This window comes from Aythya fuligula, chromosome 2 (assembly GCF_009819795.1).
Source record: "Aythya fuligula isolate bAytFul2 chromosome 2, bAytFul2.pri, whole genome shotgun sequence".
Taxonomy (NCBI): domain Eukaryota; kingdom Metazoa; phylum Chordata; class Aves; order Anseriformes; family Anatidae; genus Aythya; species Aythya fuligula.
In genome coordinates, this window is record NC_045560.1 from 53,223,055 (window position 1) to 53,243,494 (window position 20,440).

The 20,440-nt window shown below is 45.2% G+C and overlaps 1 protein-coding gene across 3 annotated transcripts in view; it reads right to left on the reverse strand.

Annotated features, from left to right (window-relative positions):
• ATXN1 (ataxin 1) overlaps positions 1-20,440 on the reverse strand; it is a 179,926-nt gene that overhangs the window by 94,783 nt on the left and 64,703 nt on the right. Inside the window, exon 3 of one of the 3 annotated variants that reach the window (XM_032181772.1) lies at positions 19,607-19,746. The exons of the other annotated variants lie outside the window; for them this stretch is intronic. The gene's annotated coding sequence lies outside the window, so the exon portion shown is untranslated. The remainder of the gene's footprint in view (positions 1-19,606; positions 19,747-20,440) is intronic. 3 annotated transcript variants of the gene reach the window in all.

The following is a 20,440-nucleotide window of genomic DNA, read 5'->3' on the forward strand; positions in this document are numbered from 1 at the left end:
CGCTGTCTCAGAACCCAGCTGTGTTCTGTGGAGGAGGAAACATGTCAGTGCAGCAAATTTTACCTGCAATGAGAAGTAATTTATTGTGCCTAACTGTGAAAAGCAAATTGGTATCATCATCCAGAAGTTTGTATCTCATGAGTGTTGTTTCTGTAATTTGCCTTTCTTTTAGAAAGGACTAAGATTAGAACAGCAATGCAAAAACTTGCAGCTAAAATTAAATTAAGCTGGATTTCATGAAAAGTTGTTAGATGAGAAGGGCTGAAAGGAGATGTAAGTACAGCACAAAAAGAAGCACAACAGAGTTAAGAAAAAATAAGCTATTTCTTAATTGCTAGTGAGATACCTTAGTCTCAGATACCACCAAAAAATCTAAGAAAAAAAGACCGTTTCCTTTTAAAATGTGTCCCTGGTAAGCCAATTTGATAATTGAAGAAAATGAAAGAGCAAAAGAATTGGATATTGTTTTTAACCAAGACTGCGTTCACCTGAAGACAATCTGCATAAGCACGACTGGGGAGGAGGCATTACAAGAAATTTAAGTAAGGACCAAACTAAAAATCCGACGCTCACTCTGAAGCACCTCACTACTGGATTTCTTTAAAGCAGTCTTTAAAATGCCATCACTTTTCCCAGCAGAAAGGATGACAGTATGTGTGTTTTACTGCTGGAGCAGCAGCTAGCTAAGGTTAAGAAAACTGAACAGGATGGGGTGGGACAACGGTGGGGACAGGCATTGCGTACGTCGCTGAATGTTCCCATTGCTTTGCAACTGCTCGACTGCGTAAGGGGGAAAGAAGACAAGGGCTTTCCAACAACTGGTTTATGTCTCCTCTGGCAGAACCCTTTGCTCTGCAGCCACCCAGCTCCCACAGAGGCGAGGTATAAAAGCCTGAGTTCTTACTAGTCCGTTTACAAAAATAAACTCCGATCTTCTACACTGCTCAAGTATTATATACAACTAAGGAGCTTCCTGTTCCTCAACATACCACCAGCACCTCCTGGTACACTTACTTTCCACTCTCTCCTCTCTCCTATCCGACTTTTTCAGCCGTCTTGTACTCTCTCCCTCTCCTGCAGTACTTGCTCCCATCTCTTTTATCTTCCCAACCCATCCCTCAACCTGTAGCTCCTTCCCAAGTTACGTGGCTTTCCAGCTTCTCTCCCAGATGCTGTGGTTGTCCATCCCGCTGCTCTGTTTCTCTGCTGATAATCTGTTTTTAATAACAGGCCCTGGTTTTAGTGTTTTTTTCTTTGTTTGCTTTTAACTAACACCAAAAAAAAAAAGGTGACAGGTATCTAAGGAGCTTACAACAGAATAAAGCATCACCTTTGCCTTTCTTTTAGAAAGCAGAACATTAAAAATGTTGTAGTCAAAGGCAGGGATGAAATTTATAAAAACTAACTGGAATCAGTATTCAGGACAGATGGGCTGACACCCCTTCTTGCCAAGATAAGCGTCAGGCTCACAGGACCTTGCTATGACATGATTTCAGAAAAGAAGGCACCTCCATCAGCATAAAACCAGATCTTCAGGCTGCACTGCTTCAAAATGGAGCATGGAAAATGCCACCCAGCTGACCCCCAGGAGAAGCCTTCCCATATGTAAGGGAAAGGGGGGCAAACCCTGCAGCGTAAGAGAAAAAGAAGCACAGAGTGGTTAAGTGTATTGCCCCCAAATGGGACTGCGAGTTGGCAGCAACACAAGTACAGAGAATTGTCAGGGCTCCTTGGCTACATCAAACTGCTAGAGGAAAGCTCTTCTTCCTTAGCTGTCTTAACCACAGACCTTGGTTAAAGAAAGACCCTGCACAGCACACCAAAGCCAGAGAAACTGTCCTCTGGGGACACTTCTCTCACTCTTCAGTGAGGGTTTCACCCTGGTGCACCTCAGCAAGTTGCAACCTCCTCACTCAGGTCAGCCTTCACCTCCTGATGCTGAACACCCTGATGAAGATGATGAAGAGTAAGGCTTAACTGATGGTTGATGCAGCAGGTGTGGTAACGTTCCCTCAGTGATAGCAGCTTGGAGCGTGGAAATTATTCTCTTCACCTTTTTATTTCCCCCTGCTCTCCAAACGAGTGCCTTCTGCTTGCCGATGCGATGAGGGTGACCTTCTGAGGGAAAGGCCCTGGAGAAAGCAGAACTGCACAGTGGCTGCCGTGAGCAAGAATTTGCCTTGCAAAATGACCAGGCCACCCCAAAGTCCCAAGTGTGACGGGGCACAGACAGAAAAACTACAATAATGTGCTCAACCACACAGAAAGGCGTACCATGCAAGCTGCAGTGATGGCAATGAAAAACTCCAATAAGGCCAAATACTGTGAAGGTCTTTGGTGAAAAGGTTGGGGGACTGGAAAAGGTTTGTTCTCAAGGAGATCACAGGGAAAAACACACTCAGTGGGGAAATGAAGGTGAATAAAGCCAAATCCTCCTTGCAAAACCAGAATTCATTACTCACTGTTGCTGGGGAAGGTGAGCTGTGCCCGCGCTGGGCACAGAAGATGCCCTGTTTCGGGATGCTGTCTGCTCTCGCTGATGGCTCTCTCCTGCTGTTCACAGCAGACTTCAGCAGAACTACTGCTTGTGCTTTCTAGCAGCGAAAGCAGGACCAAGCCTGTATTCAAATCGGTATCGATGCCACGCTCACTCTCAGTTTTAGTCTCTAACAGCAGAAACCAGTGGTAGTCAGTAAAGGCTTGTTAAGCATATTCAAATGAGCTCAGTGCATTTCTACGTGCAATTAATTGTGATTTATTTGAAGGCAATCTGTTAGCACTCCCTTTTTCTGCTTCCTATAACTCCAATTAATGAGGGCCAAGCCTCAGTCTGAAACAGTTTTATTTCATGTGTTGAACAAAAATGATGGAAAAAAAGGGTTATTATCCAAACCAATAAAGCGCTCTGGCAAAAAAAAATACACAAAAAAAATTCTTTGCATCTTTCAGAGAAACAAATGTTTTAAGGACAAAGGTTGGGCAAGCTAGATTAAATAACCGTAGCAAGTTAAGACTCTGGAAGCCAAACAGTTTTCATTTAATAAGAAGCTAAGTGGTGTTTCTGCCACCACTGCTATTAGTCCTCTACTTTCCACTGTTCTCTGTTTAGTGTCTACGTGTCTTATGGCCTCGGAAAACAAACTAACTACAATGTCTCTAAAACAAGGGAGCAAGGAAATAAGCATGTCTTGTCTGTTATAAATTAGCTATATGTGTTTTTGAATCCGTAGCTTGCCTGTTTAAAAACATTTCCAATAGCTCTTTTGCATTTAGGAGGGAGAAAACCCACTTCTATTTTCTCTAGTATTTCCAGTCTAGTGTTTAGGTAGGATAAAACCCAAATTATTTCTTAAACCATTTTTGTCCTAGTCAGCAAGAGTTGGGGTTGGTGACTCTCTATGGGTTTCACCCATCCACAGAAACCTTTTATCACTCTTCCCTGAAGGACTTCAACACACTACTGACAGTGAACCCTCTGCACTAAATACGAGTGAAAAGACCATACCCGTGAACGGTCTTTTGTCCTCCAACATCTACACAGAGTGAAAACAACTGGTCATACTGGCCCTCAGGTTACAGGTACCCCCTAAAAGAGAGGAGAGGTATGCTTTTACGGATACAAGCTTTCACGGTGAGATTTAGAAATACCACATTTTGACACGGAATAGAAATCTGTGGATTTTTCAAGTGCTTTCCGAATACCTTTTCCTTCTGTCAGTCAAACAAAATAGCCAGCTATACATAACTTGTGCTGCATAAGCAAGTTCCTTTCATAATATACTAAGTGCTTTGATACAATGCTGGTTGGCACTTCAGACCCTAAGCCAGGTTTGCTAAAATCTGTCCAAATACCCTAAACGAAAAGATGAAGGAGCTGTGCTACAAATAGAGCAACTGCAGAGGCTACGGCCCTGCCCACATTCACTCTCATGTATTTTTACACAAAGCCTAGCACTGTATGATGTGGGTGCCAGCTATAGCTTGTACCATACTGCCAACACAACAGGATCCAAAAACAGATAACAAGGAAAATTCTAGGGCAGTGCCTGTGTACTATGAGGAATAAGATTTGTTTTTTTTTTTTTTTTTTTTTTTAAGAATCATCATTGTAACACGTTTCATAGACGTTGAAAATACGGATGCAAATCGCACTACAACCGTCAGTCAAAAATCACTTCAAACTCATCACCTCCCTCCCCAGAAGGGAGATTTTTTTGCGTGAGGTTCTGCTTTAGCTCCTGCCTCCACTGCAGAGAGTGTCGTATCATGACACGATAACGTCATGACAGGTTTATAAAGCGTGATGGATTTCACTGTACGAGCAAGGTAATTTTGCAGTCCCGGTCAGAGCCTCTGGTACAGCCCTGCCAGACTGCACTGTCCCAGCACACACACAACCTGAGTACAGTAAATTCAGTCACACAGGAAAGTTTTTCAGGTTCGTGGGACCTTACTTAGCTAAGGCTTCATGAAGTAACTTTCCAGCAACATTTTGCAGCAGCGAGTTTGACTTCTTTCCTTCCTCCGAGCTTACTGAACCTGGAGAAACGCTGCATGTTTGTTCTCCTTGTGCCACAAACAAGCTCTCTTGTTACTGTGCGGTAGTAACAAGCAGCAAAACGAGGGCTGAGACGAATGGGTTACATGTCCCCTCCCCAACCTGCATCCCACCAGGTCACCAGGGAAATTTACCTCAGGGACTGCACTCCTCCAGAAGGACAGTTCGGGCTGGCCCTCCCCTCATCCCTGCCCTTTCCTTCACCATCGCCTCACGGGCCCAGCACCCCAGGGGCCCAGGATTCAAGCTTTCCCATTCTGTGGAGAAATAACTACAGGCCTCAGCCCTATCGCAGCTCAGTGCCTGCGAAAAGCTCCTCACAGCCCTCCACTTGCCACAGGCACTCGGGGTGCCCTCCTGACGTATTTATTGGGCTGGCAAAGCCAGAAATGGTCGGGTCGGCACATCCAAGTGCCAGCCTCTCTTCTCGTTATTATGACTATCACTCTTTTTCCGAATGGCACCGAGGAGGTGGTGGCACTGATATTGCCTTGCTGAGAGCCTCCATTGCTCTAGAAAGGCACCCGAAGCCGCCCAGGTTGCCCTGAGATGCAAGACACCGCGCTAGAGGAAGCCTCCAGACTAGAAATCCAATTTCACGACCAAAAGCCAATCACCAGGAGCTTTCCTACATTTGGGATTTATGACGGAAGCGCCTCAAATTTCTATTTTAAAGCATTCCTCCCAGCAGGCTAGCTTTCTTTTGGCACCGCCTTCCTCTCCACCTACGGCATTTCAAGGCCTTCGCCTTTACTATAATCTGGGGAACAAAAGGGGTTGCTCATACCTTCACTTGCTCTGCAGACCGGAGAACAGCTGGATCCCAGAATGACAACAAAAGGAGAGAAATTAAAAATATACGTACCTGCACTAAGAAATTGAGGATTTACCTTTCCTAAGAACACTCAAAATGCAACAAAGGAAAACGAGGGAATATCAGTCTTCCGCAGAATAAGTGATTCGATTTTCACTCACGGAAAAAGGCCTATATTTAGAAGGCATAATAGATTACTTTTTCTGCTGGTAAATTCAGCGGAATTAAGAGAACCAGATGGCCAAATATCTATGGAGCATTCAGATCTATTACACTGATGCAGAAACATTAGAGAGGAAGAAATCCTACACGCCTTGAGAGTAGCCTGTGCAGACCACATAATAACGAATGAGATCATTATGCCCTGCCTTGAAGCACATGGACTTTTGACTTTCAACAGCTTATGTGTGTCTTGGAATGTCAAGAAATTAACATTTTTCTCTATTAAAAAAAAAAAAAAATCCTGAAGCACCATTCCTTCTGATTTAGCACAAAGATTAGAAGATGAAAAACCTCTACTCTCAGTAAATACTCATTTGGCAACCTCAGTGATCACAGGATTTGAAAACACTGGTGTTACAAAACACTGGTTTACTATTTAAGGGCGAGCGAAAAATGAAAAGCACAGCTCAGAAGCCCAGCCTGAAAAAAATCAGCACGCCCACCACAGCATCACTGATGCACACAGCGAGAAACATCCCCACAACGGGGAAACAATATCACCGGTTCAACACTCCAGCAAAGAAAAATTCCTGGACGAATTGTGTCAGCAGCTCCACAGGATCCTCTCACAATGGAAGAAGTTTCATTGCAAGCTGATGGCATCAAGGAGCACGCCTACGGCTTTTGCTCAGTTTTAAACCCATGCCAAGTCCTTGCCCTGCAGAACAGAGAAAGGATGAGGCAGCGCCGAGGGCCCTGGGATGGGACTGGGGAGATGCAGCCTCAGCTCCCTGCCTGGTTGGGCCAGCACATGAGCATACCTTTGGGTCTGATTTTGGCACCTGAGTGATGGAGACATCAGCACGTCCCCATCTGAAGGAAGCGCTGGGGGTCAGGCCCAGGAAAGGCCGAGATGCTCAGGAGGGGGCTGATGTGCTGCACACGGACTTCCCAGGCAGTCTCAGGAAAGCAAATCCCACATTGCTGTCCTCTGCTCCTTGAGAAGCAGACAACTAGAACTGGAGGTGGAAGATGAAGGAAGCAGCTAACTTTGAGTTTAACACAGACAGTGAAATCCTGGCAAAAACTACGCTTGAAAAATCACTGTCTTAGGCATTAACAGCAGCTCTGTTTTAATTTTACGGCTGTAGTTACCTTAACATTTGCAGTATCGCCATGTCTCTGAAATACAATCAATGATCATTAGAAAGGAGAATAGTTTTTAGATGAAATCTGATGTTACGTTTTCTCAGGCTGCAAACAAACGTGATGAGCACTGACACAAAAAGCATTTGAGCTGTGCAAACAGTGTTTTGTTCTATAAACACTAATGGGAAAGCACCTACCAATGCAGCCTTGACTCAGTCTAGCCGATTAAAAACTATTTTAAGCAATGTCCCTATACATTGTGTTAAAAATAATTTTATGTTCTGTTTTATAACAGGGAACTGAAAAACAAGATGACAACTGAAGAAACATAATGTGAAACACAGGCTCTGGTTTTAAAGGATGTTCATGGTGTAGAGGATTATGAAAAGATTTTCTAATGGTATTTTCCTTTTTTCTCCCCACAAATTTTAATATGAGCATGTTCTCTAACCACGCATCCCTAGAAAGTATTTACTGGGAGGATTTCCCTCCTGCTTACCCACAAACTGTCCAACCCCCACAAAACTGAAAAAATTGCACATGTCAGCCCAACTAATTAATTCAAGCTCACAAATAGCTACCCGATCACTGAAATATCTGTACCTACACAGTATTTTCCCACACCATTTTTCTGATTTATTTTATGTTTAGATAGCCTAATACATCAATCAGTGTGAAAAGGACCCAAAGGGTAAATTAATTAGATGGTTTATACCTTGTTCGTGATCTTTTTACTTGCCTCAAGAGTGTAAAGTGACCTTTATGCGTATGAAAATCACGACGTAGGACTTGTACTTTTTGTACTACTGATGTGAAAACCTTAGCTGTACTCCCAGTTTAGGCTGCAGTCGTTGTAGTCCCAAAAATGACCCTTAGGGCTACAAGGTTCTCGGGTCACAAATAAAACAAAACCAAAAACCAGAAATCAACCTCCTTGTGGTTTCCTTAGCTAAACTACAGCATCTTGTCCCATGCAGGGGAAACCTCAGCGTTTGCCTACCTGTGAACTGCTTTTTACACTTCTGCAGTTAATTCAAACATTTTCCCAGTCCGCATCAAGCAACCTGCCAGACGTCAGACACACCAATAGCTCGCTTGGGGTCAGCGTAGTGAGCATCCTGTCTGTGAGCCTAAGCATCCACACACAAACCACTCGACACACACACACAGGTAGGGTAAAAAGGGGGGCCTTTGGTAGGAATTTGGAGAAAGCAGTGAATTCCCATCTCTGTGACATGGTACACCGTGAGCTCCTTCTCAGCAAGACGTGACCCAGCACCCAAAAACAGCCCAGTTGCCATTCTTACCCTCTCCCCCTGGCAAATACTCACTTAGTCAAGGTTTTTTTTTTTTCTCCTAGGAAATGACTATAGACTAACTACTCATTTCCACTAAATCACTGGGCACTGATTCCAATAGGGGTTCCGATGCAGGAGGTCAGGTTCAGATTTCACCTAAATAAGCATAAATTAGGTTAATATACGTAAATCCATAAACGTTACAGAATTTTAAGAAAGAGGAGATTTGTCCTTTAGCTTTGATCGATGAAGGCCACATGCAAACTTGCAGTTTGTACTGAAAGGCTTTGAACACTGGGGAATGCATCTCATGGGTGTAACTCGGTTTAATAACCAGGGGAATCAGGCTGGTCAGTACTAGCTGAGAATGTGGCCATGTTTTGGATTTCCTTGTAGAAAGGGTAAATATAACCAGCCAGGTAGAGCAGACAGCTGTTAAAAGCTCCACAGATCATCCGCTGGCACTATCACCCACATAAAGCAGATTCTGACAAAATTTCATAGACAATAATAGTCCTGGAGCTCTGATACCATAATGCAGTTGAAATCCAAAGGATATGGTGGTGTTTGTTTTTTTGTTGTTTGTTTAAGTGACACAGGTGATTTTATTTCATAAGAGCAGGCCAGCCACATGTGGTAGCACACTTCACAAATCACTAACATGGTGATTCACTCATTGCTTCTTATTCTTAGAACACATACAGAGAAGGAATGACAAAATATTATCAGTCAGAGCAATACCAACTTGCTAAACGGAGATCTATTTCATTTCAAAACGTTGCTGCTGCTAAAACTTACCGAAAGACTTGTCTCTCCTGATCACTTCCCAGCACAAGGCTGAGGCAGAGAAGCTGACACCAGTTGCATTCTGCGGCACAACACGTTTTTTATCGCAACACTTTGAACTCAAGCCCGAAAAGAAACAATCCTGAAGCACATTCTCGTGCAGAGCTCACAAGGAGAAGGCTGCGATTCCAGACTTTTGTTGACATTCGAGCCTGCAATGCTTCACTCCCACTATTGTTCTGAGTGCTGAATAGACACCCTCCTCGCCACGCACACTCGCACACGCGCTCACACGCGCTGCGCGTTACATCATGTACCTCGCTGCTAATAGTAAACCCGGCAGAAAGGAATTTTATTTTTACACTTTCACACCACCCACTCCTAATTAATGTCAATCAGCGTCTCCTGCATAGTACACACTGCAAATATGCACGGCCTTATCTGTGCTGGGTTGGTTTTTTCTTTGCTGGGCTCCACGGACGGTGATGGATCCGCGCAGGACCAGCCTGCAGACACACCACCCTCCCGAGGAGCCATGAAAATGGTCAGACTTTTGGGGAATGCTCCTGTTGGCTTGCTCATGCTTTCCCCCAGCCCAGCCACAAACGGGGAGTCCTTCTCTGGTTCGGAAGAGCTGCAGGGACTTGTCAGTACATCCTGACAGCTGCTGGGAACAGGCACAGCAGAGGGAGGGACAGCGGGGGAATCTTGCAGTTGACTTCAGCGGAGCCGGCGTTTCAGTCCATGCTGTTTAGACTGGAGCCAAACAATTTAAAACACTGTCAGCTACCGGGTACACATCTATACCTTCGCTGCCAAGCTGTCCCAGTAACCACCACAGCAGCAGAAGTCAGGGTGGGCAAATTTTGCCCCGAAAACCCAAAACAGGCGAACTCGCTTTCCCAGCAGGCACGCGCGCACACCACTCACTTCTTTTTATAGACTGCTTTTCCCTCTGATGCAAAAGTAAATCCAGCTCAGATGATTTCCCTGCCTTAACTTTTGTACAAGAGGAAGACAGAAGGCTAAAAAAAGAAAATTAGACACTTCATGAAATCCGTGATTAAGACAGAGAAACTAACAAGACAGATGGGCTGAAACACTCGGGGAGCTTCAGTTCATCAGCCCATGTTTTTCAGAAATCTCCAGTACGCTATTGTCTTCCCCAGTTCGAGTTTGAAAATCCCATTTTTCCTCCCAAAAATTTAGCACCATTTCTAAACTTGGAGCCCCCTTGTTGGGTATTCCCAAACATTTACTCAAAGGGCACGCTCTCCTCGAACCCAGCTATGCTTTTTTCCCTCCCCTCTCCTTTGTCTCGTTGTCAGGTGCAACTACACACATTCGCAGGAGCGCCCTGGCACGCAGCCTTCAGCTCTCATCTGGCTGAACGCCTTCACCCTGCGACGTTTGCTAACCAGCAGGGACAGGCAGCACGCTGTCATAGCCACACGTGCTGGCTGGTCCTCCCCAGCACATCCTGCAAAGCAAGACCTGAAATTTCACAGGTAATGGGAGGAGGGTGGAGGGTGGAGGATGCTGATGAGGGTGGTCTGGCTCCCCCCTCAAGATCCTTGCTCAGAATAAGCACCCAGGCCGGTCCACAAGGCATTGCTTCCTCCATCAGCAATGCACTCCTCTTTTCTGTCCTCTTTTCTGCAGGGTGCACAACGCAGCCGCTCACCCAGGATGAAAAGAAAGAGACAGGGTGGGGAGGGGAGGAGGAAAAAAAAAAAAAAAAAGCTGTGACTCCGCACTTGGCAAAAGCCAGCGCTCAGCAACAACTGCCGAGCGCTGAGTCACTTCTCTCCCTTCCACCTGGCGAGTGGCTGCCCAGATCCATTCAGCAGAAAGCCTCTTTTCATTGAAACTGGCATAAATCTGGAGTAATTCCCTCCGCTCCAGTGGAACTGCTAAGGATTTACGGCAGCGTGACACGACAGGCAGAATCCAGGCCACGGCGAGCTGCAAGCCCAGGTTTCCCTGCAGGGGAGCGTGCCGCCGTGCTCTCGCGGGCCCCGACGTGAGCTCTGCATCGGCGCTGACGCTGTCGCTGCTGCTATTTTGCACGATGCTGTAATCTCCAGCAGATGCTCTGCGAGCAGAGCCCTTGGAAGAAACCTCCCTCCTTCACGCGCTCCGGGAGAATTTTGACAGTCTCCGAGCAGAAGAGCGTTTAATAGCTTGAATTAATTATTTTTTCAGATCTAATTTTTTTTTTTTCCCCTTCAGATTTCATCTAATGCTCTAATTTGGTTTTGCCAAGATTTATAATTATTATTTTTTAACGTCTCACTGGACTGTGTGAAACAAGAGTTCAGGAGACGGCAGAAATATCTTCCGTGCAGATGATGTGTGAATAAGCAAGGGAGAAGATCAAGATTTAGGGAATACCAATCAGCTTTGCCAGACAATTATCTACTGTATTTATGTTCCCAGCTTAAGCAAAAGCATTGTGAGAGGATTTATGCATGCATTAGAAGGCTTCTACAAGCAGGGAAAAAGCCTGAAAAAGCTCCATCTATTCCCCCCTCCGAGCACACTGTGCAATGGCAAGCAGAATAACAAACGACGCTTGAGCACAAGAAGCAACCTTTGAGACAGAACTCTTCCAGCAGATACGAGTTTCCTCCTTGCTATAAATACTACACCTATGTGAAAAATGCACTCGCCTATACACGGAGGGGCTGGCAGGGCTTCTCTGCACAAACGCAGCGAGTCTCGTCTGTCCTGGTTAAGCACATTTTCCAGCATTTAAGGATGGGATGTAACTGCCTAGGAACAGCAGCGCCCAACATCGTCCTTTCAGCACGGGGAACACAGTGTGCTCTACAAATATTAATTTAGACTGAACAAGCAAGGAGCTATGCAAATACTACTCCCAGCTTCGAGCGGAGAAGACTCAGCATGGCGGAGCTGCGAGGGGGATTTTCAGCAGCACTTGAGGGAGCCAGCTCAAAGCCAGGGACACTTGTGTGCCTGCGAGTGCTTTTGATAGCCCCGTCCTCACCGATTCCCTAGCTGGGCTGTAAATCAGAGCCCGAAACTGAAGCCCTGCTCCTTCTCCTCAGGGGACCCCGGCGAGCAAACATTTTCTCTGCCCTGACCGGTTCCCCTGCCAAAACCAACAGGGCAGTGTGCGGGCACGGGTGCGCCCCGCGGCACCTTCCAGGTCCAAGGGGCCCAGCTGGGACAAAGCAGCTCCTTCCCCATCCCCCTGCGGGAGCTTTTTTAAGTTCCATCTCTTATTTAAAGGGAAGAAAGAAACATTTGTGAAGTAAAAGAAGCAGACAAGGACAGGAGAGCTGAAACAGGAAGATCCAAGTGACCCGAAAAGAAGCATCTCCTGGACCATTTTTTTTCTAACACTCAGCAGAGTATCATGAGACGAAAAGTGACAGGCAGAGAAATGGGTGTCTCGGGGAGGTTATGCTGATCAGAGATGTGGTTTTAGCTATTCCTCTGAAAAAATCCCCTAAACATGGTCAATTTAAAATCCCTGGGAAAACAAAAAAAAATCATCATCTGGCCTTCAGACTTTTCACCAGTGTAAACCTCATGCCTCAGGCTTCAGCGCAGCTCCATACGGGCCATGGCATCTCTGAAAGGGTCTGCCTGCCCTCACGGGATTCGCTGCAGAACAAAAGACTAAGCCCTGAACAGCTTTGGGACTTTTTAAATCAAGAAGCCATAGTTAGTAAATAAAGATGTACTTATTTCAATATACTGTTCCTTACCTGAATACAACAGGAACAAAGAAGAGACACAGAGACACGAAGAAAGATTTGGGCTTTCTGTCTGATTTTGTTTAAAGAAAGTAAATCCATACAAGCAGCAAAGCACAGGCAGTTAAAATATCCCAAGCACAGAACTTAGCAGGACAAATATTTTCTGGTAACACAGCAGGACAGTATCTGAGATTCATGGTCTGCTGTTCTCTGAAGAATTCTTTCTTCCCTTTCAGGATCATCACGCAGGGAGAGCGACACTGCAATGCCAAGCTGCCCGCCCTGTCCTGCACGGCACCTCTTCGTAAACCCCACAAAATGCCGTTTCTTAATTGTCAGAAATCTTTGTTAACAAATTTCCCTTTTCGTTTTTTTTTTTTGTGAACTGTGCTTTTCTTTTTTTGTTTGTAAACAAAGAAACAAACAAACAAAAAGCCAGAATGTGGAAAAGCTCTGCCAGAACTCAATTAATAAATAATGAGCACCGAGTGGTTTTGATCATTTCCTTCTGTCTGAGCCTCACAAACTGACAGTAAAACAGCGTATGACCCTTTACAGAACAATTTTACTATCACATTACATCCTCACTGGAAATTAAGCAACACAAATTTGACATTTTGAATGGGAATGGCTCATCCAGTTTGGTGCAATGTTGCCCGCTGGGAAGTACAGAGAGAAACACACAGCGAGTTTGCACAGCAGGATCTGCAGAGCATCTAGCTAGTCGCACGGAGAACAGGGGAAACACAGCAAACCCCAGCACAACCTGCACTGAACTTCTCCCCCACACTCTGCACTATAAAAACGTAACTCTTTTCAACTCACAAGGCCACGGGACTTTGCTGGGCTTTTTGCATCATGCGAATGAGGTCACAACTTGAGCTGGAGCTCAAGCAGCTTCCCAGGCTGTGTGAATCCAGAAGGATGGGTGTGGAAGGGCAGGAAGGGAGAAAAGTGAAGGCATCCTGTCCTGCTGCTCTAACTGGAAGCATAGCAGTGGGAGAAGTTACTTTCAAACTAAAATAAGTAATTGGAAATAATATAACTATGTCCTGGGACAGGCGAGACAGTCAGACATACTGGAAAAGTGTGGCTACCTGGGGAAAAAAAAAGGGTGAGTAGAGAACATTGAGCTATAGAGAGAGCTTAAGAGAATAAAAGAAACACACATACAGACACAATTATGCAAGCAGCTTCTGTCATTTTCTTAAAAATTACACGCCGTGAGGGCAGATTCTCATTCCCTCTTTGTTGGCGTAACCTTACGTGATGGGTGTATGTCAACTTCCACCAGCCATACACCTGCCCCTTTCATTTAGAAGATGCAGTGTGCAGAACCAGTCGTAATAATAGCTTTTTATGCCCTGGCGTCCCTGAGCACACCACCTGTTTGCGTTTGGAAGCTGCAATGACCGAGGTGCCCGCCACGCACGATAAGCTGCCGGAGTTCATGGAGTGAGTGGAAAGTCAAGATTCACACAACTTCAGCCCTAGTTTGACTGAAACAAGTCAAAATTTGACAAAAAAAAAAAAAAGACTGAAGTGATCTCTGTCTAAAGCATAAGCACATTCCTGATAAGCAGTTTAAATGCCAGTACTTTAGAGGGTTCTGTTTGCGTGTTACAATCTCTTTAATGAATAAAACGCAATTGCATCTACAAAGAAAAGTGGTGTTTGTTGACACATCGCTGCAAGGAAGCAAATAATGGCTCACAGTACTAAGAAACCTGATGACAAATGTAAGGGAAATTACCCTCTGAATGATTTATGCATGACCTGTACATTTTAGCAGGCTACAGAGAATACCAACTCAACAGGTCCCTTCTGCTCTCATACACATACATTAAAAAAAAAAAAAGGTGTCTCTCAATGTGAACTTGGTCTTTTTTTTTTTTTTTAAACTCCTGTTACCAATGTAACAATCTCCTGGTTTGTGAAGGAGTGGGTTTGACCTCTGAGGAGAACCACACCGACCAGCTTTCTCAAAAAAAACAAGGCAGGTGGACGATCAAACCAGCAGAGGGGACAAGCTTCCTCCCCTGCCTCTTTAAGGCAGCGCTGCCTTCCACGCAGCCGGTTAATGCTGCACTCAAATAACAGAGCATGGATTTCTCTTAGTAACTGCAGCTATAATTGTAGCTCCTGCTCAGACGGCTTCCATCCTATTAGCGTTACAATTGTCCAAGGCATCACAGCTCAGCTAAATTGCCGTAATTTCTGATAAAAGTCTAATTTTTTTTTTATGCAACAGGAAAAAAAAACAACCACCTTCAAAGCGTTATCTCTTTTCGCTGCGACCTTATCCTTCTTTACCAACATGAGCATTAACAAACAATCCTGTCTCCGTTTCCTTCGGTGTCTGGCAGCCCTTTCTTAGAGCAAAACGCTGTGAGTGGATGCTCTGCCCACTGCCACACATAACACACCTTGCCCCGATCTGAGGCTTTTAAGGATAATGCATAGCAGCCTTATTTTTAATCGTTCACCTGCCACTACCTCATTCAATCTCCTCGGAATTGCTTTACACCGTTTCCCCCTGCTGTAGGTGGTATTTGCAGGCAGTTACTATACATCACCCCAAACAGCTCCCAGAATAAATGGCCTGCGTTGTCACGTTTACCCACACTCAGAGCGCGGATCTTGGGCAAGGACACAGTTTGCCTCTCGTGTATTTTCACCAATACGTTTAAAAGCATGAGGAGCCCTCTTCTCTGCATGGAAATACCACGCTGGGCCAAGCAGCGGCAATAAGAAACCCAAGAAATGCAGGTGCTTTACCAACATGTATTTCCCTCTACTGACAAGAGAAAGAGCTCCTGGGGAGTCCAAAAAATGCCAGACAAATTCTATCATTTCGTGCTGTCAGTGGCTCCTCCTATGTCTTGGTCTGTTTCACTGCAAAGTGTTATTTAGGGAGTACGCCGTGATTTATTTTTAGTAGCTGTTTTTCTTTTTCAACTCAAAAGTATTTTGCCTCTTGCACTTCCCTTTTTTTCCTTAAAGGAAGGCTGGCCCAATAAAAATTTAATGAGAAAGTCAGCAAGAAGTACAATAGCTCTGATTTATAGGATCAGATGAAGAGATCAAAGATCTAAACACTCCTTCCAGTCTTTCTTTTTGATCTATTTTGCAGATTTTCCTTACACTCTCACCATAAGACACCAACAGGCCAGCTTAGCTTGCTCTCTATGCAGCAGACTCCTGCTATATTATCATCCCCGATTTCAAATAATTGTATGTGGTCTTTCTTGTGCGTGGCTCTTCCACCATGATGGGGATGTCAAACACAGCAGCGGTAGGGAAGCTGCCGGTTTAGTGATGCAACGCTAAGAAAGTCAGAAAAAAACACACACTGAGCATGTAATGGGAATTAAGCATGAGTAAACTTCCCCCTCCAAACACTCAGAGGAAGACCTAGGTACCCTCAGTTACTTAACGAGTCCTTACCAAGAAGGTACTTCTCCGTACTTGCAAAATATTCCTGGGAGTTTTTCAAGCATCATGGGCAGGGGTGCATGCCACAGCCTGCTGGTGGAACAGCCTGTTTCTCTCTCCTCTCATCGAAATCGACTGCCCTTAACGTGAACAGAGTGAGACAGGGGCCTTTCCTACTGCTGCCTTCGTCGGTCGAGCTCTATAAATGTCACACCTTTATTGTATTAGTGAAAGGCACGTTTTATAAATTCACAATAAAAGCATTCTCATATGCAAGGTTTTTTTTTGGTCCCCCTTGTGACTCTGAATTCCTGAAGGTCAGATGAAACAGCCTACAGAAGGGGAGAGAAGAAAATGTTTTGCGATATTCTTTTAAAGAGCCTCTGCAATGAAAAGGCAATAAATAGCTGATTTGTTACATGACTTCGGGACGGCCACGAATGCTAAGACCACAGCTAAATGAACCTGGCCATGAAAGGAGCAGCAGCTCATTCAACGCTGCACCTACATCAGTTAACTCGTTTTGTGATTTAAGTCCAAGACTTCGTATTGTTCTACTTCCTCCCATTCCTCTGCTCCAGATTCCCTTTGTGACACTTTATCAATGGAAAATCGAGGGAGGGGTTTCCAGCTGGGAGCCCAACAAAAAAACAGGAGGTTCAGTCTGGTTTTCTCACTTGCACTGCAAGAGCCATTTCAGTGCCAGCGATAAAAGAAAAACTACACAAAGTAAAAAAAAAAAAAAAGACATGACCTGAAATTATTTTATCATCATAAACGCTGCACTGTTCTTTATTCTCCCGCACGCTTAGTCTCACACGTTGCTACAATAATTTGCTAGCTTAAACAGAGCTCCTTGCAAATAAAGTATTTGTGCTAAGGGACGGTGTCAGCTGGCATTTCGGGGACACGTTGAGTTAGCAGCGCCATAGGTCTGATCTTCTTTTTGTTATGCCCTTGCGGTTTTTATGGATTTACAGCTGCAATGTCCCAGTTAAAATACAAACAACAATACCTGACTGTGCTCTCTGCTAGAGGTGGAGAAAGCGTACACAACGAGCAAGGGAAGCTCCCTGGCACGCCGGGAGTTGTGCACGCTGCATTTTGCACATGCACGCTCACCTGGCTACATCTGGGGGTGCCACGACTGCAGCTGGGGTGTAGGCACAGCTGCAGCCAGCTGGGTGCTTGCGTTAGAGTTGTAAACCTTAGGAGGCGGTTTTGAAAATGAGATCATTTGCCCTAAGAGGATTTTCAAGGTAAGTCAACGGATAGATTTGGTCTCATTTAAGACCAGAAAAGACTATTAATCATGCACTGGAACATTACGGCAGCACAGGCCATTCATCTTGGGAGGCACTTGGTATAGTAACAACAGAGCTCACATAAATGCACAAGAGCACTGCTCAGGTTCCTTGAACTCAGGAGCTATCTTCAGATAGCTGTTTTCATACAGAACCGAGACAGCCCTGGCTACCAGCACCTTCTCAACAAAAGGACAGATGCCTCAAAAGCTTCAATAGACAATTATCCATCCATCGCAGGCTCTGCAAGCGTCCCGAAGACAAGGGAAATCTCATGCATACAGTGCCCAAACAAGGTGGCTGATCAGGGCACTGTGTCCCTGATGGCTCTGTAGAGAAAAGCATTTTGAGATACAACAGAAATCAAGGCTGCTAGGACTAGAAGGCAGCAGCTAGCATCTCAATTGCCTAAGCCTGGCCACGCTGCAAAGTGCAGAAAAGCAAGGCTGAAAGGCAACTAGCAGGGTGGATAATCAGGAGCAAAGGCTCTCTGCTTAACCACAGAGAATCGTTAAAGACACATCTTGATGAAGCAAAGCTGGCGGTCATCGTGAGCAAACAGCCTGAGAGTTTAGAAAGCACCTGGGAGAGCATGATAGAGTACCCGAAGAACCAGAAAATATTTTTCAGTCTGTTGGACAATTCTTAACATTTTCAAATGGATCTTGGGTACCTAAACCATAACCAAATGGTAAATCTCGAGAACCATCAGCTGCTGCTCTCCAAATCTGTGCTGCTGACCAGCTGCAAGGAACCAGTGGCTGGGGGAACTTGGGCAGCAGATACCTGCCCTGCAGTCACAGAAGGGCAGGTGCCAAGCACATGCACTGTTTGTGCCGAGATCGGTGAGGAGGTGCCTTCATTCCTAATGACACCATAAAGCTTTAAAAATAGGCTGCTGTAAAGTCAGTACCTGCTCCATTTTCCATCAAGCTTTCTTAACACTGCTTATGTCCTCCCTACATACATACATTAACTGAATCCATGAACGTGGTCTCCAGCTCCAACCATTTACATCATTGCCTTCCACAAGATATAGAGCGATTTTAATTAAGCAGTGCAACGTGAAGGAGTTTAGGGGAGAGGAAATACCTAATCCAAAACTCATCTTGGAGGCAAACTACGTGTGGGAAAAAAACAAAACAAAACACATTTAACTTGAAGTCATGTGAAGTCACAGAAAGAAGCCTATGTGATCTTAGCAGACACATCCTACACCACAACACAGACAAAGGTGACAGAAGGAAAACCATCCTTGAAAATATTTATTTTCAGTTCCTAACCTGGGTATCAGCACACAGGTAGGTCACATTAACTAAAACCATCAAAGAAATCTTTGTATTATTTGTGATCACCACTCTAACCTGTCTAGAGTCTCGTCTTTCATTGCGGCCAATCTTTGAGAAAGACAACAGAAAATACCAAAACAAAAGGAAAAAAAAAAAAAGGTAATTACAAGCCAAAAGATGAACTGGGGGGTCGGGGGTCGGGCAATTATTTCCTGTTCCTGCAGGTAAGGTTTAAGTACTGAAGTACTAGATATGAGAACAACTAATTAGAGACCAACAAGTTAAACAGCCTAAGAGGGTCTTTTCAATTTATTAAATATATTTTGCTTTAATCACATTAATTTTTCAGGGATGTACAATAATCTTTGTGGTTTAAAATGACTTTGTATTCATTTTTAAATGGAGAGTATTTTTATTCATCTAATACATTATCCTTTCAAGAAAATTATCATACTTGACTACAAGTACTTAATGAGGCACTAATTAATACTCTTGTTTCTCCCCATTTAAAACTCCTTTGAGAAATGAGGTCAGAAACCTGGTGGAATGTACAAGACACTTCTTCTGGGGGACCCAAAAGGCATCTGCTTCCTGCCACGCTTCTCCACGGGGAACCTCCCCTTCGAAAACCCAAGACCAATACAAAAGTGAACCCCGTTTAGGAGCTCCCGCTGAGTTGGCACTGATGGTGGCCACCTGAAGGCAGGCACAGCAAGGCACCCCTCTTCTCCCCAGGTTGCAAACGAAGTCGTGCAGCAGCGCCAGGTTACCTTTCCCACTCCTGTAAGCCTGCAGCGCGCTCGTAAAGCCACTTATTCTCCTGCCTGACTTCTGCCGAGCGCAGTAACACAATGAAAGGCAGCTCCACCTTCCTCCGCTCCGCGGCCCCGACGGAGCTGTGGCTTCCTGCCAGCGGCTCCAGCCTTTGCTGCGCCTTGCGAGGGGCGCGGTAGGCGAATTCGGGTTATAAACACCTCCCCGAGCAGCGGCGGCCGCCTAGCTCTTGAAGGATTTCAGCAGGTTTAAAAGGCAAAGACCAAGTGCACGCATTCCTAAGTTCTCGGGAAATTTGCACACACTCACCCACGAACTTCACTCCCGGGTTTGCTCCACATTGCACGCTAATTGCAATTATCTAAGAGCGGCTCCATGATGGGAGGAGGGGAGAAGAGGAAGGCTTCCTTTTGGCACAGCTTCTTCAGAGTTCAAAGGACACATATGGCCTGCAAACACAGCGCAGGGGATAATTTAAAATTAAAGGAGGGATGGGAGGAAAATGAGAACACAGCAGGGACAGGCAGTGTTGTTCTGGATCTGCTTGACTGGAATTTTAAATAAAGGAAAAGGAAGAAAAAAGAAAAAACACACCCCTATTTTCATTCCACATCCAACCAGAGCCTGAGCCAGAGACCCTGTACAGAACCGGCAGGAGGGCACACCACGGCTGCCTGAGGAGGAAGAGGAGGAAGAAGAAGGTGCCTGAGTAAGGCAGGGCCAGGTTTGCCTTGCAGAGCCCAGGCAGCCTGATGAAGGGAGTCACTCGAAGTCAGCAGCCCGCGACATGGTGCCAGTGCACACACCAAATCCCGACTGACACCTGCTTGTGGCCCTGCTTGTAGCCAGGAGAGACACCAAAGCCTACTCGTCCACCAAGCACTAAATCAACAAATACATAAACAAAACAAACAAACAAACAAAAAAAATTGTCCGCAACAATCCTCGGCTGTAATTTCTACATAATTATTGCACAACAACCGCCCGTAATGAGGGAATGAATTTATAACCACACGCAAGCTATATTTACCAGTGGACTGGTTACAAAGCAAAACAGCAGGAAACCACAATGTGTGTCTTCATACGAGCTCCTCCGTGCCGGAGCGGGGCTCCCCGAGCAGCGGGCCCATGCCTCACCAGGAG